Genomic DNA, 23,353 nt, shown 5'->3' on the forward strand with positions numbered 1-23,353 from the left:
GTAGAATTCAACGCGCTGGTCCCGCTATTTGCATGGCACCGCCAGTCTCCGAACTCAGTTTATTTTGGGAGGAAAAAAATTATCCGGAGTGGAAAAGCCAAAAGCCGAAAAATTAAAAATAAATATTATCAAAAAATAAAAAAGCGGGCAAAAAATTAAAGGGGTGTAACACGAGGACTTCCCAGAGGGTCACCCATCCTAGTACTACTCTCGCCCAAGCATGCTTAACTGCGGAGTTCTGATGGAATCCGGTGCATTAGTGCTGGTATGATCGCACCCATGACATGCCCTTCAAAACTTCCTTTTATGACAAAGCAGCAGACCTCGACGGCCCGAGACATTCGCGCTGGCGGGGCCGTTCTGGCGTAGGATTCAACGCGCTGGTCCCGCTATGCTGCATGGCACCGCCAGTCTCCGGACTCAGTTTATTTTCGGGGGCAAAAATTATCCGAAGAGGAAAAGCCAAAAGCCGAAAAATTAAAAATAAATATTATCAAAAAATAAGAAAAGGGCAAAAAATAAAAGGGGTGCAACACGAGGACTTCCCAGGGGGTCACCCATCCTAGTACTTCTCCTGCCCAAGCACGCTTAACTGCGGAGTTCTGATGGGATCCGGTGCATTGGTGCTGGTATGGTCGCACCCATGACATTCCCTTCGAAACTCTCTTATATGACAAAGTAGGAGACCTCGACGGCCCGAGACATTCGCGCCGCCGGGGCCGTTCTGGCGTAGGATTCAACGCGCTGGTCCCGCTATGCTGCATGGCACCGCCAGTCTCCGGACTCAGTTTATTTTCGGGGGAAAAAAATTATCCGAAGTGGAAAAGCCAAAAGCCGAAAAATTAAAAATAAATATTATCAAAAAATAAAAAAAAGGGCAAAAAATAAATGGGGTGCAACACGAGGACTTCCCGGGGGGTCACCCATACTAGTACTACTCTCGCCCAAGCACGCTTAACTGCGGAGTTCTGATGGGATCCGGTGCATTAGTGCTGGTATGATCGCACCCATGACAAAACCTTCGAAACTCCTTTTTATGACAAGGGAGCCGGTCTCGACGGCCCGAGATATTCGCGCCGCCAGGGCCGTTCTGGCGTAGGATTCAACGCGCTGGTCCCGCTATGCTGCATGGCACCGCCAGTCTCCGGACTCAGTTTATTTTCGGGGAAAAAAAATTATCCGAAGAGGAAAAGCCAAAGGCCGAAAAATTAAAAATAAATATTATCAAAAAATAAAAAAGCCGGCAAAAAATAAAAGGGGTGCAACATGAGGACTTTCCATAGGGTCACCCATCCTAGTACTACCCTCGCCCAAGCACGCTTAACTACGGAGTTTTGATGGGATCCGGTGCATTAGTGCTGGTATGATCGCACCCATGACATGCCCTTCGAAACTCCCTTTTATGACAAAGCAGCCGACCTTGGCGGCCCGAGACATTCGCGCCGCCGGGGCCGCTCTGGCGTAGGATTCAACGCGCTGGTCCCGCTATGCTGCATGGCACCGCCAGTCTCCGGACTCAGTTTATTTTCGGGGAAAAAAATTATCCGAAGTGGAAAAGCCAAAAGCCGAAAAATTAAAAATAAATATTATCAAAAAATAAAAAAAAGGGCAAAAAATAAATGGGGTGCAACACGAGGACTTCCCGGGGGGTCACCCATACTAGTACTACTCTCGCCCAAGCACGCTTAACTGCGGAGTTCTGATGGGATCCGGTGCATTAGTGCTGGTATGATCGCACCCATGACAAAACCTTCGAAACTCCTTTTTATGACAAGGGAGCCGGTCTCGACGGCCCGAGACATTCGCGCCGCCAGGGCCGTTCTGGCGTAGGATTCAACGCGCTGGTCCCGCTATGCTGCATGGCACCGCCAGTCTCCAGACTCAGTTTATTTTCGGGGAAAAAAAATTATCCGAAGAGGAAAAGCCAAAGGCCGAAAAATTAAAAATAAATATTATCAAAAAATAAAAAAGCCGGCAAAAAATAAAAGGGGTGCAACATGAGGACTTTCCATAGGGTCACCCATCCTAGTACTACCCTCGCCCAAGCACGCTTAACTGCGGAGTTTTGATGGGATCCGGTGCATTAGTGCTGGTATGATTGCACCCATGACATGCCCTTCGAAACTCCCTTTTATGACAAAACAGCCGACCTCGACGGCCCGAGACATTCGCGCCGCCGGGGCCGCTCTGGCGTAGGATTCAACGCGCTGGTCCCGCTATGCTGCATGGCACCGCCAGTCTCCGGACTCAGTTTATTTTCGGAGGAAAAAAATTATCAGAAGAGGAAAAGCCAAAAGCCGAAAAATTAAAAATAAATATTATCAAAAAATAAAAAAAGGGGCAAAAAATAAAAGGGGTGCAACACGAGGACTTCCCAGGTGGTCACCCATCCTAGTGCTACTCTCGCCCAAGCACGCTTAACTGTGGAGTTTTGATGGGATCCGGTGCATTAGTGCTGGTATGATCGCACCCATGACAAGCCCTTCGAAACTCCCTTTTATGACAAAGCAGCCGGTCTCGACGGCCCGAGACATTCGCGCCGCCGGGGCCGTTCTGGCGTAGGATTCAACGCGCTGGTCCCGCTATGCTGCATGGCACCGCCAGTCTCCGGACTCAGTTTATTTTTGTGGAAAAAAAATTATCCGAAGTGGAAAAGCCAAAAGCTGAAAAATTAAAAATAAATATTATCAAAAAATAAATAAGCGGGCAAAAAATAAAAGGGGTGCAACACGAGGACTTCCCAGGGGGTCACCAATCCTGGTACTACTCTCGCCCAAGCACGCTTGACTGCGGAGTTCTGATGGGATCCAGTGCATTAGTGCTGGTATGATCGCACCCATGACAAGCCCTTCGAAACTCCCTTTTATGACAAAGCAGCAGACCTCGACGGCCCGAGACATTCGCGCCGACGGGGCCGTTCTAGCGTAGGATTCAGCGCGCTGGTCCCGCTATGCTGCATGGCACCGCCAGTCTCCGGACTCTGTTTATTTTCAGGGGAAAAAATTATCCGAAGAGGAAAAGCCGAAAGCCGAAAAATTAAAAATAAATATTATCAAAAAATAAATAAGCGGGCAAAAAATAAAAGGGGTGCAACACGAGGACTTCCCAGGGGGTCAACCATCCTAGTACTACTCTCGCCCAAGCACGCTTAACTGCGGAGTTCTGATGGGATCCAGTGCATTAGTGCTGGTATGATCGCACCCATGACAAGCCCTTCGAAACTCCCTTTTATGACAAAGCAGCAGACCTCGACGGCTCGAGACATTCGCGCCGCCGGGGCCGTTCTGGCGTAGGATTCAACGCGCTGGTCCCGCTATGCTGCATGGCACCGCCAGTCTCCGGACTCAGTTTATTTTCGGAGGAAAAAAATTATCCGAAGCGGAAAAGCCAAAAGCCAAAAAATTAAAAATAAATATTATCAAAAAATAAAAAAACGGGCAAAAAATAAAAGGGGTGCAACACGAGGACTTCCCAGGTGGTCACCCATCCTAGTGCTACTCTCGCCCAAGCACGCTTAACTGCGGAGTTCTGACGGGATCCGGTGCATTAGTGCTGGTATGATCGCACCCATGACAAGCCCTTCGAAACTCCCTTTTATGACAAAGCAGCCGGTCTCGACGGCCCGAGACATTCGCGCCGCCGGGGCCGTTCTGGCGTAGAATTCAACGCGCTGGTCCCGCTATTTGCATGGCACCGCCAGTCTCCGAACTCAGTTTATTTTGGGAGGAAAAAAATTATCCGGAGTGGAAAAGCCAAAAGCCGAAAAATTAAAAATAAATATTATCAAAAAATAAAAAAGCGGGCAAAAAATTAAAGGGGTGTAACACGAGGACTTTCCATAGGGTCAACCATCCTAGTACTACCCTCGCCCAAGCACGCTTAACTGCGGAGTTTTGATGGGATCCGGTGCATTAGTGCTGGTATGATCGCACCCATGACATGCCCTTCGAAACTCTCTTATATGACAAAGCAGCAGACCTCGACGGCCCGAGACATTCGCGCCGCCGGGGACGTTCTGGCATAGGATTCAACGCGCTGGTCCCGCTATGCTGCATGGCACCGCCAGTCTCCGGACTCAGTTTATTTTCGGGGGAAAAAAATTATCCGAAGTGGAAAAGCCAAAAGCCGAAAAATTAAAAATAAATATTATCAAAAAATAAAAAAAAGGGCAAAAAATAAATGGGGTGCAACACGAGGACTTCCCGGGGGGTCACCCATACTAGTACTACTCTCGCCCAAGCACGCTTAACTGCGGAGTTCTGATGGGATCCGGTGCATTAGTGCTGGTATGATCGCACCCATGACAAAACCTTCGAAACTCCTTTTTATGACAAGGGAGCCGGTCTCGACGGCCCGAGACATTCGCGCCGCCAGGGCCGTTCTGGCGTAGGATTCAACGCGCTGGTCCCGCTATGCTGCATGGCATCGCCAGTCTCCGGACTCAGTTTATTTTCGGGGAAAAAAAATTATCCGAAGAGGAAAAGCCAAAGGCCGAAAAATTAAAAATAAATATTATCAAAAAATAAAAAAGCCGGCAAAAAATAAAAGGGGTGCAACATGAGGACTTTCCATAGGGTCACCCATCCTAGTACTACCCTCGCCCAAGCACGCTTAACTACGGAGTTTTGATGGGATCCGGTGCATTAGTGCTGGTATGATCGCACCCATGACATGCCCTTCGAAACTCCCTTTTATGACAAAGCAGCCGACCTTGGCGGCCCGAGACATTCGCGCCGCCGGGGCCGCTCTGGCGTAGGATTCAACGCGCTGGTCCCGCTATGCTGCATGGCACCGCCAGTCTCCGGACTCAGTTTATTTTCGGGGAAAAAAAATTATCCGAAGTGGAAAAGCCAAAAGCCGAAAAATTAAAAATAAATATTATCAAAAAATAAAAAAAAGGGCAAAAAATAAATGGGGTGCAACACGAGGACTTCCCGGGGGGTCACCCATACTAGTACTACTCTCGCCCAAGCACGCTTAACTGCGGAGTTCTGATGGGATCCGGTGCATTAGTGCTGGTATGATCGCACCCATGACAAAACCTTCGAAACTCCTTTTTATGACAAGGGAGCCGGTCTCGACGGCCCGAGACATTCGCGCCGCCAGGGCCGTTCTGGCGTAGGATTCAACGCGCTGGTCCCGCTATGCTGCATGGCACCGCCAGTCTCCAGACTCAGTTTATTTTCGGGGAAAAAAAATTATCCGAAGAGGAAAAGCCAAAGGCCGAAAAATTAAAAATAAATATTATCAAAAAATAAAAAAGCCGGCAAAAAATAAAAGGGGTGCAACATGAGGACTTTCCATAGGGTCACCCATCCTAGTACTACCCTCGCCCAAGCACGCTTAACTGCGGAGTTTTGATGGGATCCGGTGCATTAGTGCTGGTATGATTGCATCCATGACATGCCCTTCGAAACTCCCTTTTATGACAAAACAGCCGACCTCGACGGCCCGAGACATTCGCGCCGCCGGGGCCGCTCTGGCGTAGGATTCAACGCGCTGGTCCCGCTATGCTGCATGGCACCGCCAGTCTCCGGACTCAGTTTATTTTCGGAGGAAAAAAATTATCAGAAGAGGAAAAGCCAAAAGCCGAAAAATTAAAAATAAATATTATCAAAAAATAAAAAAAGGGGCAAAAAATAAAAGGGGTGCAACACGAGGACTTCCCAGGTGGTCACCCATCCTAGTGCTACTCTCGCCCAAGCACGCTTAACTGTGGAGTTTTGATGGGATCCGGTGCATTAGTGCTGGTATGATCGCACCCATGACAAGCCCTTCGAAACTCCCTTTTATGACAAAGCAGCCGGTCTCGACGGCCCGAGACATTCGCGCCGCCGGGGCCGTTCTGGCGTAGGATTCAACGCGCTGGTCCCGCTATGCTGCATGGCACCGCCAGTCTCCGGACTCAGTTTATTTTTGTGGAAAAAAAATTATCCGAAGTGGAAAAGCCAAAAGCTGAAAAATTAAAAATAAATATTATCAAAAAATAAATAAGCGGGCAAAAAATAAAAGGGGTGCAACACGAGGACTTCCCAGGGGGTCACCAATCCTGGTACTACTCTCGCCCAAGCACGCTTGACTGCGGAGTTCTGATGGGATCCAGTGCATTAGTGCTGGTATGATCGCACCCATGACAAGCCCTTCGAAACTCCCTTTTATGACAAAGCAGCAGACCTCGACGGCCCGAGACATTCGCGCCGACGGGGCCGTTCTAGCGTAGGATTCAGCGCGCTGGTCCCGCTATGCTGCATGGCACCGCCAGTCTCCGGACTCTGTTTATTTTCAGGGGAAAAAATTATCCGAAGAGGAAAAGCCGAAAGCCGAAAAATTAAAAATAAATATTATCAAAAAATAAATAAGCGGGCAAAAAATAAAAGGGGTGCAACACGAGGACTTCCCAGGGGGTCAACCATCCTAGTACTACTCTCGCCCAAGCACGCTTAACTGCGGAGTTCTGATGGGATCCAGTGCATTAGTGCTGGTATGATCGCACCCATGACAAGCCCTTCGAAACTCCCTTTTATGACAAAGCAGCAGACCTCGACGGCTCGAGACATTCGCGCCGCCGGGGCCGTTCTGGCGTAGGATTCAACGCGCTGGTCCCGCTATGCTGCATGGCACCGCCAGTCTCCGGACTCAGTTTATTTTCGGAGGAAAAAAATTATCCGAAGCGGAAAAGCCAAAAGCCAAAAAATTAAAAATAAATATTATCAAAAAATAAAAAAACGGGCAAAAAATAAAAGGGGTGCAACACGAGGACTTCCCAGGTGGTCACCCATCCTAGTGCTACTCTCGCCCAAGCACGCTTAACTGCGGAGTTCTGACGGGATCCGGTGCATTAGTGCTGGTATGATCGCACCCATGACAAGCCCTTCGAAACTCCCTTTTATGACAAAGCAGCCGGTCTCGACGGCCCGAGACATTCGCGCCGCCGGGGCCGTTCTGGCGTAGAATTCAACGCGCTGGTCCCGCTATTTGCATGGCACCGCCAGTCTCCGAACTCAGTTTATTTTGGGAGGAAAAAAATTATCCGGAGTGGAAAAGCCAAAAGCCGAAAAATTAAAAATAAATATTATCAAAAAATAAAAAAGCGGGCAAAAAATTAAAGGGGTGTAACACGAGGACTTTCCATAGGGTCAACCATCCTAGTACTACCCTCGCCCAAGCACGCTTAACTGCGGAGTTTTGATGGGATCCGGTGCATTAGTGCTGGTATGATCGCACCCATGACATGCCCTTCGAAACTCTCTTATATGACAAAGCAGCAGACCTCGACGGCCCGAGACATTCGCGCCGCCGGGGACGTTCTGGCATAGGATTCAACGCGCTGGTCCCGCTATGCTGCATGGCACCGCCAGTCTCCGGACTCAGTTTATTTTCGGGGGAAAAAAATTATCCGAAGTGGAAAAGCCAAAAGCCGAAAAATTAAAAATAAATATTATCAAAAAATAAAAAAAAGGGCAAAAAATAAATGGGGTGCAACACGAGGACTTCCCGGGGGGTCACCCATACTAGTACTACTCTCGCCCAAGCACGCTTAACTGCGGAGTTCTGATGGGATCCGGTGCATTAGTGCTGGTATGATCGCACCCATGACAAAACCTTCGAAACTCCTTTTTATGACAAGGGAGCCGGTCTCGACGGCCCGAGACATTCGCGCCGCCAGGGCCGTTCTGGCGTAGGATTCAACGCGCTGGTCCCGCTATGCTGCATGGCACCGCCAGTCTCCGGACTCAGTTTATTTTCGGGGAAAAAAAATTATCCGAAGAGGAAAAGCCAAAGGCCGAAAAATTAAAAATAAATATTATCAAAAAATAAAAAAGCCGGCAAAAAATAAAAGGGGTGCAACATGAGGACTTTCCATAGGGTCACCCATCCTAGTACTACCCTCGCCCAAGCACGCTTAACTACGGAGTTTTGATGGGATCCGGTGCATTAGTGCTGGTATGATCGCACCCATGACATGCCCTTCGAAACTCCCTTTTATGACAAAGCAGCCGACCTTGGCGGCCCGAGACATTCGCGCCGCCGGGGCCGCTCTGGCGTAGGATTCAACGCGCTGGTCCCGCTATGCTGCATGGCACCGCCAGTCTCCGGACTCAGTTTATTTTCGGGGAAAAAAAATTATCCGAAGTGGAAAAGCCAAAAGCCAAAAAATTAAAAATAAATATTATCAAAAAATAAAAAAAAGGGCAAAAAATAAATGGGGTGCAACACGAGGACTTCCCGGGGGGTCACCCATACTAGTACTACTCTCGCCCAAGCACGCTTAACTGCGGAGTTCTGATGGGATCCGGTGCATTAGTGCTGGTATGATCGCACCCATGACAAAACCTTCGAAACTCCTTTTTATGACAAGGGAGCCGGTCTCGACGGCCCGAGACATTCGCGCCGCCAGGGCCGTTCTGGCGTAGGATTCAACGCGCTGGTCCCGCTATGCTGCATGGCACCGCCAGTCTCCGGACTCAGTTTATTTTCGGGGAAAAAAAATTATCCGAAGAGGAAAAGCCAAAGGCCGAAAAATTAAAAATAAATATTATCAAAAAATAAAAAAGCCGGCAAAAAATAAAAGGGGTGCAACATGAGGACTTTCCATAGGGTCACCCATCCTAGTACTACCCTCTCCCAAGCACGCTTAACTGCGGAGTTTTGATGGGATCCGGTGCATTAGTGCTGGTATGATCGCACCCATGACATGCCCTTCGAAACTCCCTTTTATGACAAAGCAGCCGACCTCGACGGCCCGAGACATTCGCACCGCCGGGGCCGCTCTGGCGTAGGATTCAACGCGCTGGTCCCGCTATGCTGCATGGCACCGCCAGTCTCCGGACTCAGTTTATTTTCGGAGGAAAAAAATTATCAGAAGAGGAAAAGCAAAAAGCCGAAAAATTAAAAATAAATATTATCAAAAAATAAAAAAAGGGGCAAAAAATAAAAGGGGTGCAACACGAGGACTTCCCAAGTGGTCACCCATCCTAGTGCTACTCTCGCCCAAGCACGCTTAACTGTGGAGTTTTGATGGGATCCGGTGCATTAGTGCTGGTATGATCGCACCCATGACAAGCCCTTCGAAACTCCCTTTTATGACAAAGCAGCCGGTCTCGACGGCCCGAGACATTCGCGCCGCCGGGGCCGTTCTGGCGTAGGATTCAACGCGCTGGTCCCGCTATGCTGCATGGCACCGCCAGTCTCCGGACTCAGTTTATTTTTGTGGAAAAAAAATTATCCGAAGTGGAAAAGCCAAAAGCTGAAAAATTAAAAATAAATATTATCAAAAAATAAATAAGCGGGCAAAAAATAAAAGGGGTGCAACACGAGGACTTCCCAGGGGGTCACCCATCCTGGTACTACTCTCGCCCAAGCACGCTTAACTGCGGAGTTCTGATGGGATCCAGTGCATTAGTGCTGGTATGATCGCACCCATGACAAGCCCTTCGAAACTCCCTTTTATGACAAAGCAGCAGACCTCGACGGCCCGAGACATTCGCGCCGCCGGGGCCGTTCTAGCGTAGGATTCAGCGCGCTGGTCCCGCTATGCTGCATGGCACCGCCAGTCTCCGGACTCTGTTTATTTTTAGGGGAAAAAATTATCCGAAGAGGAAAAGCCGAAAGCCGAAAAATTAAAAATAAATATTATCAAAAAATAAATAAGCGGGCAAAAAATAAAAGGGGTGCAACACGAGGACTTCCCAGGGGGTCAACCATCCTAGTACTACTCTCGCCCAAGCACGCTTAACTGCGGAGTTCTGATGGGATCCAGTGCATTAGTGCTGGTATGATCGCACCCATGACAAGCCCTTCGAAACTCCCTTTTATGACAAAGCAGCAGACCTCGACGGCCCGAGACATTCGCGCTGACGGGGCCGTTCTAGCGTAGGATTCAGCGCGCTGGTCCCGCTATGCTGCATGGCACCGCCAGTCTCCGGACTCTGTTTATTTTCAGGAGAAAAAATTATCCGAAGAGGAAAAGCCGAAAGCCGAAAAATTAAAAATAAATATTATCAAAAAATAAATAAGCGGGCAAAAAATAAAAGGGGTGCAACACGAGGACTTCCCAGGGGGTCAACCATCCTAGTACTACTCTCGCCCAAGCACGCTTAACTGCGGAGTTCTGATGGGATCCAGTGCATTAGTGCTGGTATGATCGCACCCATGACAAGCCCTTCGAAACTCCCTTTTATGACAAAGCAGCAGACCTCGACGGCCCGAGACATTCGCGCCGACGGGGCCGTTCTAGCGTAGGATTCAACGCGCTGGTCCCGCTATGCTGCATGGCACCGCCAGTCTCCGGACTCTGTTTATTTTCGGGGGAAAAAATTATCCGAAGAGGAAAAGCCGAAAGCCGAAAAATTAAAAATAAATATTATCAAAAAATAAAAAAACGGGCAAAAAATAAAGGGGTGCAACACGAGGACTTCCCAGGTGGTCACCCATCCTAGTGCTACTCTCGCCCAAGCACGCTTAACTGCGGAGTTCTGATGGGATCTGGTGCATTAGTGCTGGTATGATCGCACCCATGACAAGCCCTTCGAAACTCCCATGACAAAGCAGCCGGTCTCGACGGCCCGAGACATTCGCGCCGCCGGGGCCGTTCTGGCGTAGAATTCAACGCGCTGGTCCCGCTATGCTGCATGGCACCGCCAGTCTCCGAACTCAGTTTATTTTGGGAGGAAAAAAATTATCCGAAGAGGAAAAGCCAAAAGCCGAAAAATTAAAAATAAATATTATCAAAAAATAAAAAAAGGGCAAAAAATAAAAGGGGTGCAACACGAGGACTTCCCAGGTGGTCACCCATCCTAGTGCTACTCTCGCCCAAGCACGCTTAACTGCGGAGTTCTGATGGGATCCGGCGCATTAGTGCTGGTATGATCGCACCCATGACAAGCCCTTCGAAACTCCTTTTTATGACAAAGCAGCCGGTCTCGACGGCCCGAGACATTCGCGTCGCCGGGGCCGTTCTGGCGTAAAATTCAACGCGCTGGTCCCGCTATGCTGCATGGCACCGCCAGTCTCCGAACTCAGTTTATTTTCGTAGGAAAAAAATTATCCGGAGTGGAAAAGCCAAAAGCCGAAAAATTAAAAATAAATATTATCAAAAAATAAAAAAGCGGGCAAAAAATTAAAGGGGTGCAACACGAGGACTTCCCAGAGGGTCACCCATCCTAGTACTACTCTCGCCCAAGCATGCTTAACTGCGGAGTTCTGATGGAATCCGGTGCATTAGTGCTGGTATGATCGCACCCATGACATGCCCTTCGAAACTTCCTTTTATGACAAAGCAGCAGACCTCGACGGCCCGAGACATTCGCGCCGGCGGGGCCGTTCTGGCGTAGGATTCAACGCGCTGGTCCCGCTATGCTGCATGGCACCGCCAGTCTCCGGACTCAGTTTATTTTCGGAGGAAAAAAATTATCAGAAGAGGAAAAGCCAAAAGCCGAAAAATTAAAAATAAATGTTATCAAAAAATAAAAAAAGGGGCAAAAAATAAAAGGGGTGCAACACGAGGACTTTCCAGGTGGTCACCCATCCTAGTGCTACTCTCGCCCAAGCACGCTTAACTGCGGAGTTTTGATGGGATCCGGTGCATTAGTGCTGGTATGATCGCACCCATGACATGCCCTTCGAAACTCCCTTTTATGACAAAGCAGCCGACCTCGACGGCCCGAGACATTCGCGCCGCCGGGGCCGCTCTGGCGTAGGATTCAACGCGCTGGTCCCGCTATGCTGCATGGCACCGCCAGTCTCCGGACTCAGTTTATTTTCGGAGGAAAAAAATTATCAGAAGAGGAAAAGCCAAAAGCCGAAAAATTAAAAATAAATATTATCAAAAAATAAAAAAAGGGGCAAAAAATAAAAGGGGTGCAACACGAGGACTTCCCAGGTGGTCACCCATCCTAGTGCTACTCTCGCCCAAGCACGCTTAACTGCGGAGTTTTGATGGGATCCGGTGCATTAGTGCTGGTATGATCGCACCCATGACAAGCCCTTCGAAACTCCCTTTTATGACAAAGCAGCCGGCCTCGACGGCCCGAGACATTCGCGCCGCCGGGGCCGTTCTGGCGTAGGATTCAACGCGCTGGTCCCGCTATGCTGCATGGCACCGCCAGTCTGCGGACTCAGTTTATTTTCGTGGAAAAAAAATTGTCCGAAGTGGAAAATCCAAAAGCTGAAAAATTAAAAATAAATATTATCCAAAAATAAAAAAAGGGCAAAAAATAAAAGGGGTGCAACACGAGGACTTCCTGGGGGGTTACCCATCCTAGTACTACTCTCGCCCAAGCACGCTTAACTGTGGAGTTCTGATGGGATCCGGTGCATTTGTGCTGGTATGATCGCACCCATGACAAGCCCTTCGAAACTCCTTTTTATGACAAAGCAGCCGGTCTCAACGGCCAGAGACATTCGCGCCGCCGGGGCCGTTCTGGCGTAAAATTCAACGCGCTGGTCCCGCTATGCTGCATGGCACCGCCAGTCTCCGAACTCAGTTTATTTTCGGAGGAAAAAATTATCCGGAGTGGAAAAGCCAAAAGCCGAAAAATTAAAAATAAATATTATCAAAAAATAAAAAAGCGGGCAAAAAATTAAAGGGGTGCAACACGAGGACTTCCCAGAGGGTCACCCATCCTAGTACTACTCTCGCCCAAGCACGCTTAACTGCGGAGTTCCGATGGAATCCGGTGCATTAGTGCTGGTATGATCGCACCCATGACATGCCCTTCGAAACTTCCTTTTATGACAAAGCAGCAGACCTCGACGGCCCGAGACATTCGCGCCGACGGGGCCGTTCTAGCGTAGGATTCAACGTGCTGGTCCCGCTATGCTGCATGGCACCGCCAGTCTCCGGACTCTGTTTATTTTCGGGGGAAAAAATTATCCGAAGAGGAAAAGCTGAAAGCCGAAAAATTAAAAATAAATATTATCAAAAAATAAAAAAGTGGGCAAAAAATAAAAGGGGTGCAACACGAGGACTTCCCAGGGGGTCACCCATCCTAGTACTACTCTCGCCCAAGCACGCTTAACTGCGGAGTTCTGATGGGATCCGGTGCATTAGTGCTGGGATGATCGCACCCATGACAAGCCCTTCGAAACTCCTTTTTATGACAAAGCAGCAGGTCTCGACGGCCCGAGACATTCGCACCGCCGGGGCCGTTCTGGCGTAGGATTCAACGCGCTGGTCCCGCTATGCTGCATGGCACCGCCAGTCTCCGAACTCAGTTTATTTTTGGAGGAAAAAATTATCCGAAGAGAAAAAGCCAAAAGCCGAAAAATTAAAAATAAATATTATCAAAAAATAAAAAAGCGGGCAAAAAATAAATGGAGTGCAACACGAGGACTTCCCAGGGGGTCACCCATCCTAGTACTACTCTCGCCCAAGCACGCTTAACTGCGGAGTTCTGATGAGATCCGGTGCATTAGTGCTGGGATGATCGCACCCATGACAAGCCCTTCGAAACTCCCTTTTATGACAAAGCAGCAGGTCTCGACGGCCCGAGACATTCGCACCGCCGGGGCCGTTCTGGCGTAGGATTCAACGCGCTGGTCCCGCTATGCTGCATGGCACCGCCAGTCTCCGGACTCAGTTTATTTTCGGAGGAAAAAAATTATCCGAAGCGGAAAAGCCAAAAGCCAAAAAATTAAAAATAAATATTATCAAAAAATAAAAAAACGGGCAAAAAATAAAAGGGGTGCAACACGAGGACTTCCCAGGTGGTCACCCATCCTAGTGCTACTCTCGCCCAAGCACGCTTAACTGCGGAGTTCTGATGGGATCCGGTGCATTAGTGCTGGTATGATCGCACCCATGACAAGCCCTTCGAAACTCCCTTTTATGACAAAGCAGCCGGTCTCGACGGCCCGAGACATTCGCGCCGCCGGGGCCGTTCTGGCGTAGAATTCAACGCGCTGGTCCCGCTATTTGCATGGCACCGCCAGTCTCCGAACTCAGGTTATTTTGGGAGGAAAAAAATTATCCGGAGTGGAAAAGCCAAAAGCCGAAAAATTAAAAATAAATATTATCAAAAAATAAAAAAGCAGGCAAAAAATTAAAGGGGTGTAACACGAGGACTTCCCAGAGGGTCACCCATCCTAGTACTACTCTCGCCCAAGCATGCTTAACTGCGGAGTTCTGATAGAATCCGGTGCATTAGTGCTGGTATGATCGCACCCATGACATGCCCTTCGAAACTTCCTTTTGTGACAAAGCAGCAGACCTCGACGGCCCGAGACATTCGCGCTGGCGGGGCCGTTTTGGCGTAGGATTCAACGCGCTGGTCCCGCTATGCTGCATGGCACCGCCAGTCTCCGGACTCAGTTTATTTTCGGGGGTAAAAATTATCCGAAGAGGAAAAGCCAAAAGCCGAAAAATTAAAAATAAATATTATCAAAAAATAAGAAAAGGGCAAAAAATAAAAGGGGTGCAACACGAGGACTTCCCAGGGGGTCACCCATCCTAGTACTTCTCCCGCCCAAGCACGCTTAACTGCGGAGTTCTGATGGGATCCAGTGCATTAGTGCTGGTATGATCGCACCCATGACATTCCCTTCGAAACTCTCTTATATGACAAAGCAGCAGACCTCGACGGCCCGAGACATTCGCGCCGCCGGGGCCGTTCTGGCGTAGGATTCAACGTGCTGGTCCCGCTATGCTGCATGGCACCGCCAGTCTCCGGACTCAGTTTATTTTCGGGGGAAAAAAATTATCCGAAGTGGAAAAGCCAAAAGCCGAAAAATTAAAAATAAATATTATCAAAAAATAAAAAAAAGGGCAAAAAATAAATGGGGTGCAACACGAGGACTTCCCGGGGGGTCACCCATACTAGTACTACTCTCTTCCAAGCACGCTTAACTGCGGAGTTCTGATGGGATCCGGTGCATTAGTGCTGGTATGATCGCACCCATGACAAAACCTTCGAAACTCCTTTTTATGACAAGGGAGCCGGTCTCGACGGCCCGAGACATTCGCGCCGCCAGGGCCGTTCTGGCGTAGGATTCAACGCGCTGGTCCCGCTATGCTGCATGGCACCGCCAGTCTCCGGACTCAGTTTATTTTCGGGGAAAAAAAATTATCCGAAGAGGAAAAGCCAAAGGCCGAAAAATTAAAAATAAATATTATCAAAAAATAAAAAAGCCGACAAAAAATAAAAGGGGTGCAACATGAGGACTTTCCATAGGGTCACCCATCCTAGTACTACCCTCGCCCAAGCACGCTTAACTGCGGAGTTTTGATGGGATCCGGTGCATTAGTGCTGGTATGATCGCACCCATGACATGCCCTTCGAAACTCCCTTTTATGACAAAGCAGCCGACCTCGACGGCCCGAGACATTCGCGCCGCCGGGGCCGCTCTGGCGTAGGATTCAACGCGCTGGTCCCGCTATGCTGCATGGCACCGCCAGTCTCCGGACTCAGTTTATTTTCGGGGGAAAAAAATTATCCGAAGTGGAAAAGCCAAAAGCCGAAAAATTAAAAATAAATATTATCAAAAAATAAAAAAGCGGGCAAAAAATAAAGGGGGTGCAACACGAGGACTTCCCAGGGGGTCACCCATCCTAGTACTACTCTCGCCCAAGCACGCTTAACTGCGGAGTTCTGATGGGATCCGGTGCATTGGTGCTGGTATGATCGCACCCATGACAAGCCCTTCGTAACTCCCTGTTATGACAAAGCAGCAGGTCTCGACGGCCCGAGACATTCGCACCGCCGGGGCCGTTCTGGCGTAGGATTCAACGCGCTGGTCCCGCTATGCTGCATGGCACCGCCAGTCTCCGGACTCAGTTTATTTTCGGAGGAAAAAAATTATCAGAAGAGGAAAAGCCAAAAGCCGAAAAATTAAAAATAAATATTATCAAAAAATAAAAAAAGGGCAAAAAATAAAAGGGGTGCAACACGAGGACTTCCCAGGGGGTCACCCATCCTAGTACTACTCTCGCCCAAGCACGCTTAACTGCGGAGTTCTGATGGGATCCGGTGCATTAGTGCTGGTATGATCGCACACATGACAAGCCCTTCGAAACTCCCTTTTATGACAAAGCAGCAGGTCTCGACGGCCCGAGACATTCGCACCGCCGGGGCCGTTCTGGCGTAGGATTCAACGCGCTGGTCCCGCTATGCTGCATGGCACCGCCAGTCTCCGGACTCAGTTTATTTTCGTGGAAAAAAAATTATCCGAAGTGGAAAAGCCAAGAGCCGAAAAATTAAAAATAAATGTTATCAAAAAAATAAAAAAAGGGCAAAAAATAAAAGGGGTGCAACACGAGGACTTCCCAGGGGGTCACCCATCCTAGTACTACTCTCGCCCAAGCACGCTTAACTGCGGAGTTCTGATGGGATCCGGTGCATTGGTGCTGGTATGATCGCACCCATGACAAGCCCTTCGTAACTCCCTGTTATGACAAAGCAGCAGGTCTCGACGGCCCGAGACATTCGCACCGCCGGGGCCGTTCTGGCGTAGGATTCAACGCGCTGGTCCCGCTATGCTGCATGGCACCGCCAGTCTCCGGACTCAGTTTATTTTCGGAGGAAAAAAATTATCAGAAGAGGAAAAGCCAAAAGCCGAAAAATTAAAAATAAATATTATCAAAAAATAAAAAAAGGGCAAAAAATAAAAGGGGTGCAACACGAGGACTTCCCAGGTGGTCCCGCTACCTAGTGCTACTCTCGCCCAAGCACGCTTAACTGCGGAGTTCTGATGGGATCCGGTGCATTAGTGCTGGTATGATCGCACCCATGACAAGCCCTTCGAAACTCCCTTTTATGACAAAGCAGCCGGTCTCGACGGCCCGAGACATTCGCGCCGGCGGGGCCGTTCTGGCGTAGGATTCAACGCGCTGGTCCCGCTATGCTGCATGGCACCGCCAGTCTCCGGACTCAGTTTATTTTCGGGGGAAAAAATTATCCGAAGAGGAAAAGCCGAAAGACGAAAAATTAAAAATAAATATTATCAAAAAATAAAAAAGCGGGCAAAAAATAAAAGGGGTGCAACACGAGGACTTCCCAGGGGGTCACCCATCCTAGCACAACTCTCGCCCAAGCACGCTTAACTGCGGAGTTCTGATGGGATCCGGTGCATTAGTGCTGGTATGATCGCACACATGACAAGCCCTTCGAAACTCCCTTTTATGACAAAGCAGCAGGTCTCGACGGCCCGAGACATTCGCACCGCCGGGGCCGTTCTGGCGTAGGATTCAACGCGCTGGTCCCGCTATGCTGCATGGCACCGCCAGTCTCCGGACTCAGTTTATTTTCGGAGGAAAAAAATTATCCGAAGCGGAAAAGCCAAAAGCCAAAAAATTAAAAATAAATATTATCAAAAAATAAAAAAACGGGCAAAAAATAAAAGGGGTGCAACACGAGGACTTCCCAGGTGGTCACCCATCCTAGTGCTACTCTCGCCCAAGCACGCTTAACTGCGGAGTTCTGATGGGATCCGGTGCATTAGTGCTGGTATGATCGCACCCATGACAAGCCCTTCGAAACTCCCTTTTATGACAAAGCAGCCGGTCTCGACGGCCCGAGACATTCGCGCCGCCGGGGCCGTTCTGGCGTAGAATTCAACGCGCTGGTCCCGCTATTTGCATGGCACCGCCAGTCTCCGAACTCAGGTTATTTTGGGAGGAAAAAAATTATCCGGAGTGGAAAAGCCAAAAGCCGAAAAATTAAAAATAAATATTATCAAAAAATAAAAAAGCAGGCAAAAAATTAAAGGGGTGTAACACGAGGACTTCCCAGAGGGTCACCCATCCTAGTACTACTCTCGCCCAAGCATGCTTAACTGCGGAGTTCTGATGGAATCCGGTGCATTAGTGCTGGTATGATCGCACCCATGACATGCCCTTCGAAACTTCCTTTTGTGACAAAGCAGCAGACCTCGACGGCCCGAGACATTCGCGCTGGCGGGGCCGTTTTGGCGTAGGATTCAACGCGCTGGTCCCGCTATGCTGCATGGCACCGCCAGTCTCCGGACTCAGTTTATTTTCGGGGGTAAAAATTATCCGAAGAGGAAAAGCCAAAAGCCGAAAAATTAAAAATAAATATTATCAAAAAATAAGAAAAGGGCAAAAAATAAAAGGGGTGCAACACGAGGACTTCCCAGGGGGTCACCCATCCTAGTACTTCTCCCGCCCAAGCACGCTTAACTGCGGAGTTCTGATGGGATCCAGTGCATTAGTGCTGGTATGATCGCACCCATGACATTCCCTTCGAAACTCTCTTATATGACAAAGCAGCAGACCTCGACGGCCCGAGACATTCGCGCCGCCGGGGCCGTTCTGGCGTAGGATTCAACGTGCTGGTCCCGCTATGCTGCATGGCACCGCCAGTCTCCGGACTCAGTTTATTTTCGGGGGAAAAAAATTATCCGAAGTGGAAAAGCCAAAAGCCGAAAAATTAAAAATAAATATTATCAAAAAATAAAAAAAAGGGCAAAAAATAAATGGGGTGCAACACGAGGACTTCCCGGGGGGTCACCCATACTAGTACTACTCTCGCCCAAGCACGCTTAACTGCGGAGTTCTGATGGGATCCGGTGCATTGGTGCTGGTATGATCGCACCCATGGCAAAACCTTCGAAACTCCTTTTTATGACAAGGGAGCCGGTCTCGACGGCCCGAGACATTCGCGCCGCCAGGGCCGTTCTGGCGTAGGATTCAACGCGCTGGTCCCGCTATGCTGCATGGCACCGCCAGTCTCCGGACTCAATTTATTTTCGGGGAAAAAAAATTATCCGAAGAGGAAAAGCCAAAGGCCGAAAAATTAAAAATAAATATTATCAAAAAATAAAAAAGCCGACAAAAAATAAAAGGGGTGCAACATGAGGACTTTCCATAGGGTCACCCATCCTAGTACTACCCTCGCCCAAGCACGCTTAACTGCGGAGTTTTGATGGGATCCGGTGCATTAGTGCTGGTATGATCGCACCCATGACATGCCCTTCGAAACTCCCTTTTATGACAAAGCAGCCGACCTCGACGGCCCGAGACATTCGCGCCGCCGGGGCCGCTCTGGCGTAGGATTCAACGCGCTGGTCCCGCTATGCTGCATGGCACCGCCAGTCTCCGGACTCAGTTTATTTTCGGGGGAAAAAAATTATCCGAAGTGGAAAAGCCAAAAGCCGAAAAATTAAAAATAAATATTATCAAAAAATAAAAAAGCGGGCAAAAAATAAAGGGGGTGCAACACGAGGACTTCCCAGGGGGTCACCCATCCTAGTACTACTCTCGCCCAAGCACGCTTAACTACGGAGTTCTGATGGGATCCGGTGCATTGGTGCTGGTATGATCGCACCCATGACAAGCCCTTCGTAACTCCCTGTTATGACAAAGCAGCAGGTCTCGACGGCCCGAGACATTCGCACCGCCGGGGCCGTTCTGGCGTAGGATTCAACGCGCTGGTCCCGCTATGCTGCATGGCACCGCCAGTCTCCGGACTCAGTTTATTTTCGGAGGAAAAAAATTATCAGAAGAGGAAAAGCCAAAAGCCGAAAAATTAAAAATAAATATTATCAAAAAATAAAAAAAGGGCAAAAAATAAAAGGGGTGCAACACGAGGACTTCCCAGGGGGTCACCCATCCTAGTACTACTCTCGCCCAAGCACGCTTAACTGCGGAGTTCTGATGGGATCCGGTGCATTAGTGCTGGTATGATCGCACACATGACAAGCCCTTCGAAACTCCCTTTTATGACAAAGCAGCAGGTCTCGACGGCCCGAGACATTCGCACCGCCGGGGCCGTTCTGGCGTAGGATTCAACGCGCTGGTCCCGCTATGCTGCATGGCACCGCCAGTCTCCGGACTCAGTTTATTTTCGTGGAAAAAAAATTATCCGAAGTGGAAAAGCCAAGAGCCGAAAAATTAAAAATAAATGTTATCAAAAAAATAAAAAAAGGGCAAAAAATAAAAGGGGTGCAACACGAGGACTTCCCAGGGGGTCACCCATCCTAGTACTACTCTCGCCCAAGCACGCTTAACTGCAGAGTTCTGATGGGATCCGGTGCATTGGTGCTGGTATGATCGCACCCATGACAAGCCCTTCGTAACTCCCTGTTATGACAAAGCAGCAGGTCTCGACGGCCCGAGACATTCGCACCGCCGGGGCCGTTCTGGCGTAGGATTCAACGCGCTGGTCCCGCTATGCTGCATGGCACCGCCAGTCTCCGGACTCAGTTTATTTTCGGAGGAAAAAAATTATCAGAAGAGGAAAAGCCAAAAGCCGAAAAATTAAAAATAAATATTATCAAAAAATAAAAAAAGGGCAAAAAATAAAAGGGGTGCAACACGAGGACTTCCCAGGTGGTCCCGCTACCTAGTGCTACTCTCGCCCAAGCACGCTTAACTGCGGAGTTCTGATGGGATCCGGTGCATTAGTGCTGGTATGATCGCACCCATGACAAGCCCTTCGAAACTCCCTTTTATGACAAAGCAGCCGGTCTCGACGGCCCGAGACATTCGCGCCGGCGGGGCCGTTCTGGCGTAGGATTCAACGCGCTGGTCCCGCTATGCTGCATGGCACCGCCAGTCTCCGGACTCAGTTTATTTTCGGGGGAAAAAATTATCCGAAGAGGAAAAGCCGAAAGCCGAAAAATTAAAAATAAATATTATCAAAAAATAAAAAAGCGGGCAAAAAATAAAAGGGGTGCAACACGAGGACTTCCCAGGGGGTCACCCATCCTAGCACAACTCTCGCCCAAGCACGCTTAACTGCGGAGTTCTGATGGGATCCGGTGCATTAGTGCTGGTATGATCGCACACATGACAAGCCCTTCGAAACTCCCTTTTATGACAAAGCAGCAGGTCTCGACGGCCCGAGACATTCGCACCGTCGGGGCCGTTCTGGCGTAGGATTCAACGCGCTGGTCCCGCTATGCTGCATGGCACCGCCAGTCTCCGGACTCAGTTTATTTTCGTGGAAAAAAAATTATCCGAAGTGGAAAAGCCAAGAGCCGAAAAATTAAAAATAAATATTATCAAAAAAATAAAAAAAGGGCAAAAAATAAAAGGGGTGCAACACGAGGACTTCCCAGGGGGTCACCCATCCTAGTACTACTCTCGCCCAAGCATGCTTAACTGCGGAGTTCTGATGGGATCCGGCGCATTAGTGCTGGTATGATCGCACCCATGACAAGCCCTTCGAAACTCCTTTTTATGACAAAGCAGCCGGTCTCGACGGCCCGAGACATTCGCGCCGCCGGGGCCGTTCTGGCGTAAAATTCAACGCGCTGGTCCCGCTATGCTGCATGGCACCGCCAGTCTCCGAACTCAGTTTATTTTTGGAGGAAAAAAATTATCCGGAGTGGAAAAGCCAAAAGCCGAAAAATTAAAAATAAATATTATCAAAAAATAAAAAAGCGGGCAAAAAATTAAAGGGGTGCAACACGAGGACTTCCCAGAGGGTCACCCATCCTAGTACTACTCTCGCCCAAGCATGCTTAACTGCGGAGTTCTGATGGAATCCGGTGCATTAGTGCTGGTATGATCGCACCCATGACATGCCCTTCGAAACTTCCTTTTATGACAAAGCAGCAGACCTCGACGGCCCGAGACATTCGCGCCGGCGGGGCCGTTCTGGCGTAGGATTCAACGCGCTGGTCCCGCTATGCTGCATGGCACCGCCAGTCTCCGGACTCAGTTTATTTTCGGGGAAAAAAAATTATCCGAAGAGGAAAAGCCAAAGAACGAAAAATTAAAAATAAATATTATCAAAAAATAAATAAGCGGGCAAAAAATAAAAGGGGTGCAACATGAGGACTTTCCATAGGGTCAACCATCCTAGTACTACCCTCGCCCAAGCACGCTTAACTGCGGAGTTTTGATGGGATCCGGTGCATTAGTGCTGGTATGATCGCACCCATGACATGCCCTTCGAAACTCCCTTTTATGACAAAGCAGCCGACCTCGACGGCCCGAGACATTCGCGCCGCCGGGGCCGCTCTGGCGTAGGATTCAACGCGCTGGTCCCGCTATGCTGCATGGCACCGCCAGTCTCCGGACTTAGTTTATTTTCGGGGGAAAAAAATTATCCGAAGAGGAAAAGCCAAAAGCCAAAAAATTAAAAATAAATATTATCAAAAAATAAAAAAGCGGGCAAAAAATAAAAGGGGTGCAACACGAGGACTTCCCAGGGGGTCACCCATCCTAGTACTACTCTCGCCCAAGCACGCTTAACTGCGGAGTTCTGATGGGATCCGGTGCATTGGGGCTGGTATGATCGCACCCATGACAAGCCCTTCGAAACTCCCTGTTATGACAAAGCAGCAGGTCTCGACGGCCCGAGACATTCGCACCGCCGGGGCCGTTCTGGCGTAGGATTCAACGCGCTGGTCCCGCTATGCTGCATGGCACCGCCAGTCTCCGGACTTAGTTTATTTTCGTGGAAAAAAAATTATCCGAAGTGGAAAAGCCAAGAGCCGAAAAATTAAAAATAAATGTTATCAAAAAAATAAAAAAAGGGCAAAAAATAAAAGGGGTGCAACACGAGGACTTCCCAGGGGGTCACCCATCCTAGTACTACTCTCGCCCAAGCACGCTTAACTGCGGAGTTCTGATGGGATCCGGTGCATTGGTGCTGGTATGATCGCACCCATGACAAGCCCTTCGTAACTCCCTGTTATGACAAAGCAGCAGGTCTCGACGGCCCGAGACATTCGCACCGCCGGGGCCGTTCTGGCGTAGGATTCAACACGCTGGTCCCGCTATGCTGCATGGCACCGCCAGTCTCCGGACTCAGTTTATTTTCGGAGGAAAAAAATTATCAGAAGAGGAAAAGCCAAAAGCCGAAAAATTAAAAATAAATATTATCAAAAAATAAAAAAAGGGCAAAAAATAAAAGGGGTGCAACACGAGGACTTCCCAGGGGGTCACCCATCCTAGTACTACTCTCGCCCAAGCACGCTTAACTGCGGAGTTCTGATGGGATCCGGTGCATTAGTGCTGGTATGATCGCACACATGACAAGCCCTTCGAAACTCCCTTTTATGACAAAGCAGCAGGTCTCGACGGCCCGAGACATTCGCACCGCCGGGGCCGTTCTGGCGTAGGATTCAACGCGCTGGTCCCGCTATGCTGCATGGCACCGCCAGTCTCCGGACTCAGTTTATTTTCGTGGAAAAAAAATTATCCGAAGTGGAAAAGCCAAGAGCCGAAAAATTAAAAATAAATGTTATCAAAAAAATAAAAAAAGGGCAAAAAATAAAAGGGGTGCAACACGAGGACTTCCCAGGGGGTCACCCATCCTAGTACTACTCTCGCCCAAGCACGCTTAACTGCGGAGTTCTGATGGGATCCGGTGCATTGGTGCTGGTATGATCGCACCCATGACAAGCCCTTCGTAACTCCCTGTTATGACAAAGCAGCAGGTCTCGA

At 49.2% G+C, this 23,353-nt stretch overlaps 46 non-coding genes and 18 pseudogenes across 46 annotated transcripts; all 64 read right to left on the bottom strand.

Moving 5' to 3' along the window:
- Positions 1–160: 160 nt before the first annotated feature.
- Positions 161–279, bottom strand: LOC149754326 (5S ribosomal RNA). Its single transcript, XR_016408691.1, has one exon. It is a non-coding gene; the product is annotated as a 5S ribosomal RNA (ribosomal RNA).
- A 245-nt stretch (positions 280–524) lies between these two features.
- LOC149754327 (5S ribosomal RNA) lies at positions 525–643 on the bottom strand. The gene has a single exon (XR_016405022.1). It is a non-coding gene; the product is annotated as a 5S ribosomal RNA (ribosomal RNA).
- Positions 644–890: 247 nt separating this feature from the next.
- Positions 891–1,009, bottom strand: LOC149754328 (5S ribosomal RNA). The gene has a single exon (XR_016402785.1). It is a non-coding gene; the product is annotated as a 5S ribosomal RNA (ribosomal RNA).
- Positions 1,010–1,256: 247 nt separating this feature from the next.
- Positions 1,257–1,375, bottom strand: LOC149754329 (5S ribosomal RNA; annotated as a pseudogene).
- Positions 1,376–1,621: 246 nt separating this feature from the next.
- On the bottom strand, positions 1,622–1,740 carry LOC149754330 (5S ribosomal RNA). The gene has a single exon (XR_016402786.1). It is a non-coding gene; the product is annotated as a 5S ribosomal RNA (ribosomal RNA).
- A 247-nt stretch (positions 1,741–1,987) lies between these two features.
- LOC149754331 (5S ribosomal RNA) lies at positions 1,988–2,106 on the bottom strand (annotated as a pseudogene).
- A 247-nt stretch (positions 2,107–2,353) lies between these two features.
- LOC149754332 (5S ribosomal RNA) lies at positions 2,354–2,472 on the bottom strand (annotated as a pseudogene).
- A 247-nt stretch (positions 2,473–2,719) lies between these two features.
- Positions 2,720–2,838, bottom strand: LOC149754333 (5S ribosomal RNA). Its single transcript, XR_016408181.1, has one exon. It is a non-coding gene; the product is annotated as a 5S ribosomal RNA (ribosomal RNA).
- Positions 2,839–3,084: 246 nt separating this feature from the next.
- On the bottom strand, positions 3,085–3,203 carry LOC149754334 (5S ribosomal RNA). Its single transcript, XR_016404520.1, has one exon. It is a non-coding gene; the product is annotated as a 5S ribosomal RNA (ribosomal RNA).
- A 247-nt stretch (positions 3,204–3,450) lies between these two features.
- Positions 3,451–3,569, bottom strand: LOC149754335 (5S ribosomal RNA). Its single transcript, XR_016405026.1, has one exon. It is a non-coding gene; the product is annotated as a 5S ribosomal RNA (ribosomal RNA).
- Positions 3,570–3,815: 246 nt separating this feature from the next.
- LOC149754336 (5S ribosomal RNA) lies at positions 3,816–3,934 on the bottom strand (annotated as a pseudogene).
- A 247-nt stretch (positions 3,935–4,181) lies between these two features.
- Positions 4,182–4,300, bottom strand: LOC149754337 (5S ribosomal RNA). The gene has a single exon (XR_016402787.1). It is a non-coding gene; the product is annotated as a 5S ribosomal RNA (ribosomal RNA).
- A 247-nt stretch (positions 4,301–4,547) lies between these two features.
- LOC149754338 (5S ribosomal RNA) lies at positions 4,548–4,666 on the bottom strand (annotated as a pseudogene).
- A 247-nt stretch (positions 4,667–4,913) lies between these two features.
- LOC149754339 (5S ribosomal RNA) lies at positions 4,914–5,032 on the bottom strand. Its single transcript, XR_016402788.1, has one exon. It is a non-coding gene; the product is annotated as a 5S ribosomal RNA (ribosomal RNA).
- A 247-nt stretch (positions 5,033–5,279) lies between these two features.
- LOC149754340 (5S ribosomal RNA) lies at positions 5,280–5,398 on the bottom strand (annotated as a pseudogene).
- A 247-nt stretch (positions 5,399–5,645) lies between these two features.
- Positions 5,646–5,764, bottom strand: LOC149754341 (5S ribosomal RNA; annotated as a pseudogene).
- A 247-nt stretch (positions 5,765–6,011) lies between these two features.
- On the bottom strand, positions 6,012–6,130 carry LOC149754342 (5S ribosomal RNA). Its single transcript, XR_016408182.1, has one exon. It is a non-coding gene; the product is annotated as a 5S ribosomal RNA (ribosomal RNA).
- Positions 6,131–6,376: 246 nt separating this feature from the next.
- On the bottom strand, positions 6,377–6,495 carry LOC149754343 (5S ribosomal RNA). The gene has a single exon (XR_016404521.1). It is a non-coding gene; the product is annotated as a 5S ribosomal RNA (ribosomal RNA).
- A 247-nt stretch (positions 6,496–6,742) lies between these two features.
- LOC149754344 (5S ribosomal RNA) lies at positions 6,743–6,861 on the bottom strand. The gene has a single exon (XR_016405027.1). It is a non-coding gene; the product is annotated as a 5S ribosomal RNA (ribosomal RNA).
- Positions 6,862–7,107: 246 nt separating this feature from the next.
- LOC149754345 (5S ribosomal RNA) lies at positions 7,108–7,226 on the bottom strand (annotated as a pseudogene).
- A 247-nt stretch (positions 7,227–7,473) lies between these two features.
- LOC149754346 (5S ribosomal RNA) lies at positions 7,474–7,592 on the bottom strand. The gene has a single exon (XR_016402789.1). It is a non-coding gene; the product is annotated as a 5S ribosomal RNA (ribosomal RNA).
- Positions 7,593–7,839: 247 nt separating this feature from the next.
- Positions 7,840–7,958, bottom strand: LOC149754347 (5S ribosomal RNA; annotated as a pseudogene).
- A 247-nt stretch (positions 7,959–8,205) lies between these two features.
- LOC149754348 (5S ribosomal RNA) lies at positions 8,206–8,324 on the bottom strand. The gene has a single exon (XR_016402790.1). It is a non-coding gene; the product is annotated as a 5S ribosomal RNA (ribosomal RNA).
- Positions 8,325–8,571: 247 nt separating this feature from the next.
- Positions 8,572–8,690, bottom strand: LOC149754349 (5S ribosomal RNA; annotated as a pseudogene).
- A 247-nt stretch (positions 8,691–8,937) lies between these two features.
- LOC149754350 (5S ribosomal RNA) lies at positions 8,938–9,056 on the bottom strand (annotated as a pseudogene).
- A 247-nt stretch (positions 9,057–9,303) lies between these two features.
- LOC149754351 (5S ribosomal RNA) lies at positions 9,304–9,422 on the bottom strand. The gene has a single exon (XR_016402315.1). It is a non-coding gene; the product is annotated as a 5S ribosomal RNA (ribosomal RNA).
- A 246-nt stretch (positions 9,423–9,668) lies between these two features.
- Positions 9,669–9,787, bottom strand: LOC149754352 (5S ribosomal RNA). Its single transcript, XR_016404522.1, has one exon. It is a non-coding gene; the product is annotated as a 5S ribosomal RNA (ribosomal RNA).
- Positions 9,788–10,033: 246 nt separating this feature from the next.
- Positions 10,034–10,152, bottom strand: LOC149754353 (5S ribosomal RNA). The gene has a single exon (XR_016404524.1). It is a non-coding gene; the product is annotated as a 5S ribosomal RNA (ribosomal RNA).
- A 245-nt stretch (positions 10,153–10,397) lies between these two features.
- LOC149754354 (5S ribosomal RNA) lies at positions 10,398–10,516 on the bottom strand. Its single transcript, XR_016407106.1, has one exon. It is a non-coding gene; the product is annotated as a 5S ribosomal RNA (ribosomal RNA).
- A 242-nt stretch (positions 10,517–10,758) lies between these two features.
- Positions 10,759–10,877, bottom strand: LOC149754355 (5S ribosomal RNA). The gene has a single exon (XR_016405626.1). It is a non-coding gene; the product is annotated as a 5S ribosomal RNA (ribosomal RNA).
- A 247-nt stretch (positions 10,878–11,124) lies between these two features.
- Positions 11,125–11,243, bottom strand: LOC149754356 (5S ribosomal RNA). Its single transcript, XR_016406106.1, has one exon. It is a non-coding gene; the product is annotated as a 5S ribosomal RNA (ribosomal RNA).
- A 247-nt stretch (positions 11,244–11,490) lies between these two features.
- On the bottom strand, positions 11,491–11,609 carry LOC149754357 (5S ribosomal RNA; annotated as a pseudogene).
- A 247-nt stretch (positions 11,610–11,856) lies between these two features.
- LOC149754358 (5S ribosomal RNA) lies at positions 11,857–11,975 on the bottom strand. Its single transcript, XR_016408031.1, has one exon. It is a non-coding gene; the product is annotated as a 5S ribosomal RNA (ribosomal RNA).
- Positions 11,976–12,221: 246 nt separating this feature from the next.
- On the bottom strand, positions 12,222–12,340 carry LOC149754359 (5S ribosomal RNA). The gene has a single exon (XR_016408179.1). It is a non-coding gene; the product is annotated as a 5S ribosomal RNA (ribosomal RNA).
- A 246-nt stretch (positions 12,341–12,586) lies between these two features.
- On the bottom strand, positions 12,587–12,705 carry LOC149754360 (5S ribosomal RNA). The gene has a single exon (XR_016404558.1). It is a non-coding gene; the product is annotated as a 5S ribosomal RNA (ribosomal RNA).
- Positions 12,706–12,951: 246 nt separating this feature from the next.
- On the bottom strand, positions 12,952–13,070 carry LOC149754361 (5S ribosomal RNA). The gene has a single exon (XR_016402571.1). It is a non-coding gene; the product is annotated as a 5S ribosomal RNA (ribosomal RNA).
- Positions 13,071–13,316: 246 nt separating this feature from the next.
- LOC149754362 (5S ribosomal RNA) lies at positions 13,317–13,435 on the bottom strand. Its single transcript, XR_016404933.1, has one exon. It is a non-coding gene; the product is annotated as a 5S ribosomal RNA (ribosomal RNA).
- Positions 13,436–13,682: 247 nt separating this feature from the next.
- LOC149754363 (5S ribosomal RNA) lies at positions 13,683–13,801 on the bottom strand. The gene has a single exon (XR_016404085.1). It is a non-coding gene; the product is annotated as a 5S ribosomal RNA (ribosomal RNA).
- A 246-nt stretch (positions 13,802–14,047) lies between these two features.
- On the bottom strand, positions 14,048–14,166 carry LOC149754364 (5S ribosomal RNA; annotated as a pseudogene).
- A 245-nt stretch (positions 14,167–14,411) lies between these two features.
- LOC149754365 (5S ribosomal RNA) lies at positions 14,412–14,530 on the bottom strand. The gene has a single exon (XR_016402164.1). It is a non-coding gene; the product is annotated as a 5S ribosomal RNA (ribosomal RNA).
- A 247-nt stretch (positions 14,531–14,777) lies between these two features.
- Positions 14,778–14,896, bottom strand: LOC149754366 (5S ribosomal RNA). The gene has a single exon (XR_016408289.1). It is a non-coding gene; the product is annotated as a 5S ribosomal RNA (ribosomal RNA).
- Positions 14,897–15,143: 247 nt separating this feature from the next.
- On the bottom strand, positions 15,144–15,262 carry LOC149754367 (5S ribosomal RNA; annotated as a pseudogene).
- Positions 15,263–15,509: 247 nt separating this feature from the next.
- Positions 15,510–15,628, bottom strand: LOC149754368 (5S ribosomal RNA). The gene has a single exon (XR_016402002.1). It is a non-coding gene; the product is annotated as a 5S ribosomal RNA (ribosomal RNA).
- Positions 15,629–15,874: 246 nt separating this feature from the next.
- LOC149754369 (5S ribosomal RNA) lies at positions 15,875–15,993 on the bottom strand. Its single transcript, XR_016401659.1, has one exon. It is a non-coding gene; the product is annotated as a 5S ribosomal RNA (ribosomal RNA).
- Positions 15,994–16,240: 247 nt separating this feature from the next.
- LOC149754370 (5S ribosomal RNA) lies at positions 16,241–16,359 on the bottom strand. Its single transcript, XR_016402003.1, has one exon. It is a non-coding gene; the product is annotated as a 5S ribosomal RNA (ribosomal RNA).
- A 246-nt stretch (positions 16,360–16,605) lies between these two features.
- LOC149754371 (5S ribosomal RNA) lies at positions 16,606–16,724 on the bottom strand (annotated as a pseudogene).
- A 246-nt stretch (positions 16,725–16,970) lies between these two features.
- Positions 16,971–17,089, bottom strand: LOC149754372 (5S ribosomal RNA). The gene has a single exon (XR_016407704.1). It is a non-coding gene; the product is annotated as a 5S ribosomal RNA (ribosomal RNA).
- Positions 17,090–17,336: 247 nt separating this feature from the next.
- LOC149754373 (5S ribosomal RNA) lies at positions 17,337–17,455 on the bottom strand. The gene has a single exon (XR_016404086.1). It is a non-coding gene; the product is annotated as a 5S ribosomal RNA (ribosomal RNA).
- A 246-nt stretch (positions 17,456–17,701) lies between these two features.
- LOC149754374 (5S ribosomal RNA) lies at positions 17,702–17,820 on the bottom strand. Its single transcript, XR_016408692.1, has one exon. It is a non-coding gene; the product is annotated as a 5S ribosomal RNA (ribosomal RNA).
- A 245-nt stretch (positions 17,821–18,065) lies between these two features.
- LOC149754375 (5S ribosomal RNA) lies at positions 18,066–18,184 on the bottom strand. Its single transcript, XR_016402165.1, has one exon. It is a non-coding gene; the product is annotated as a 5S ribosomal RNA (ribosomal RNA).
- Positions 18,185–18,431: 247 nt separating this feature from the next.
- LOC149754376 (5S ribosomal RNA) lies at positions 18,432–18,550 on the bottom strand. Its single transcript, XR_016405376.1, has one exon. It is a non-coding gene; the product is annotated as a 5S ribosomal RNA (ribosomal RNA).
- Positions 18,551–18,797: 247 nt separating this feature from the next.
- Positions 18,798–18,916, bottom strand: LOC149754377 (5S ribosomal RNA; annotated as a pseudogene).
- A 247-nt stretch (positions 18,917–19,163) lies between these two features.
- LOC149754378 (5S ribosomal RNA) lies at positions 19,164–19,282 on the bottom strand. Its single transcript, XR_016402222.1, has one exon. It is a non-coding gene; the product is annotated as a 5S ribosomal RNA (ribosomal RNA).
- A 246-nt stretch (positions 19,283–19,528) lies between these two features.
- On the bottom strand, positions 19,529–19,647 carry LOC149754379 (5S ribosomal RNA). Its single transcript, XR_016401660.1, has one exon. It is a non-coding gene; the product is annotated as a 5S ribosomal RNA (ribosomal RNA).
- A 247-nt stretch (positions 19,648–19,894) lies between these two features.
- On the bottom strand, positions 19,895–20,013 carry LOC149754380 (5S ribosomal RNA). The gene has a single exon (XR_016404637.1). It is a non-coding gene; the product is annotated as a 5S ribosomal RNA (ribosomal RNA).
- A 246-nt stretch (positions 20,014–20,259) lies between these two features.
- LOC149754381 (5S ribosomal RNA) lies at positions 20,260–20,378 on the bottom strand (annotated as a pseudogene).
- Positions 20,379–20,624: 246 nt separating this feature from the next.
- LOC149754382 (5S ribosomal RNA) lies at positions 20,625–20,743 on the bottom strand. The gene has a single exon (XR_016407705.1). It is a non-coding gene; the product is annotated as a 5S ribosomal RNA (ribosomal RNA).
- Positions 20,744–20,990: 247 nt separating this feature from the next.
- On the bottom strand, positions 20,991–21,109 carry LOC149754383 (5S ribosomal RNA). The gene has a single exon (XR_016404585.1). It is a non-coding gene; the product is annotated as a 5S ribosomal RNA (ribosomal RNA).
- A 247-nt stretch (positions 21,110–21,356) lies between these two features.
- Positions 21,357–21,475, bottom strand: LOC149754384 (5S ribosomal RNA). Its single transcript, XR_016406107.1, has one exon. It is a non-coding gene; the product is annotated as a 5S ribosomal RNA (ribosomal RNA).
- Positions 21,476–21,722: 247 nt separating this feature from the next.
- Positions 21,723–21,841, bottom strand: LOC149754385 (5S ribosomal RNA; annotated as a pseudogene).
- A 247-nt stretch (positions 21,842–22,088) lies between these two features.
- Positions 22,089–22,207, bottom strand: LOC149754386 (5S ribosomal RNA). Its single transcript, XR_016405564.1, has one exon. It is a non-coding gene; the product is annotated as a 5S ribosomal RNA (ribosomal RNA).
- A 247-nt stretch (positions 22,208–22,454) lies between these two features.
- LOC149754387 (5S ribosomal RNA) lies at positions 22,455–22,573 on the bottom strand. The gene has a single exon (XR_016402004.1). It is a non-coding gene; the product is annotated as a 5S ribosomal RNA (ribosomal RNA).
- Positions 22,574–22,819: 246 nt separating this feature from the next.
- Positions 22,820–22,938, bottom strand: LOC149754388 (5S ribosomal RNA). Its single transcript, XR_016401661.1, has one exon. It is a non-coding gene; the product is annotated as a 5S ribosomal RNA (ribosomal RNA).
- A 247-nt stretch (positions 22,939–23,185) lies between these two features.
- On the bottom strand, positions 23,186–23,304 carry LOC149754389 (5S ribosomal RNA). Its single transcript, XR_016402006.1, has one exon. It is a non-coding gene; the product is annotated as a 5S ribosomal RNA (ribosomal RNA).
- Positions 23,305–23,353: the final 49 nt, after the last annotated feature.

The sequence above is a fragment of the Phoenix dactylifera genome, chromosome 4, assembly GCF_051530095.1.
Source record: "Phoenix dactylifera cultivar Ajwa chromosome 4, Ajwa_hap1_PhDact_Kaust_v1.1, whole genome shotgun sequence".
Taxonomy (NCBI): domain Eukaryota; kingdom Viridiplantae; phylum Streptophyta; class Magnoliopsida; order Arecales; family Arecaceae; genus Phoenix; species Phoenix dactylifera.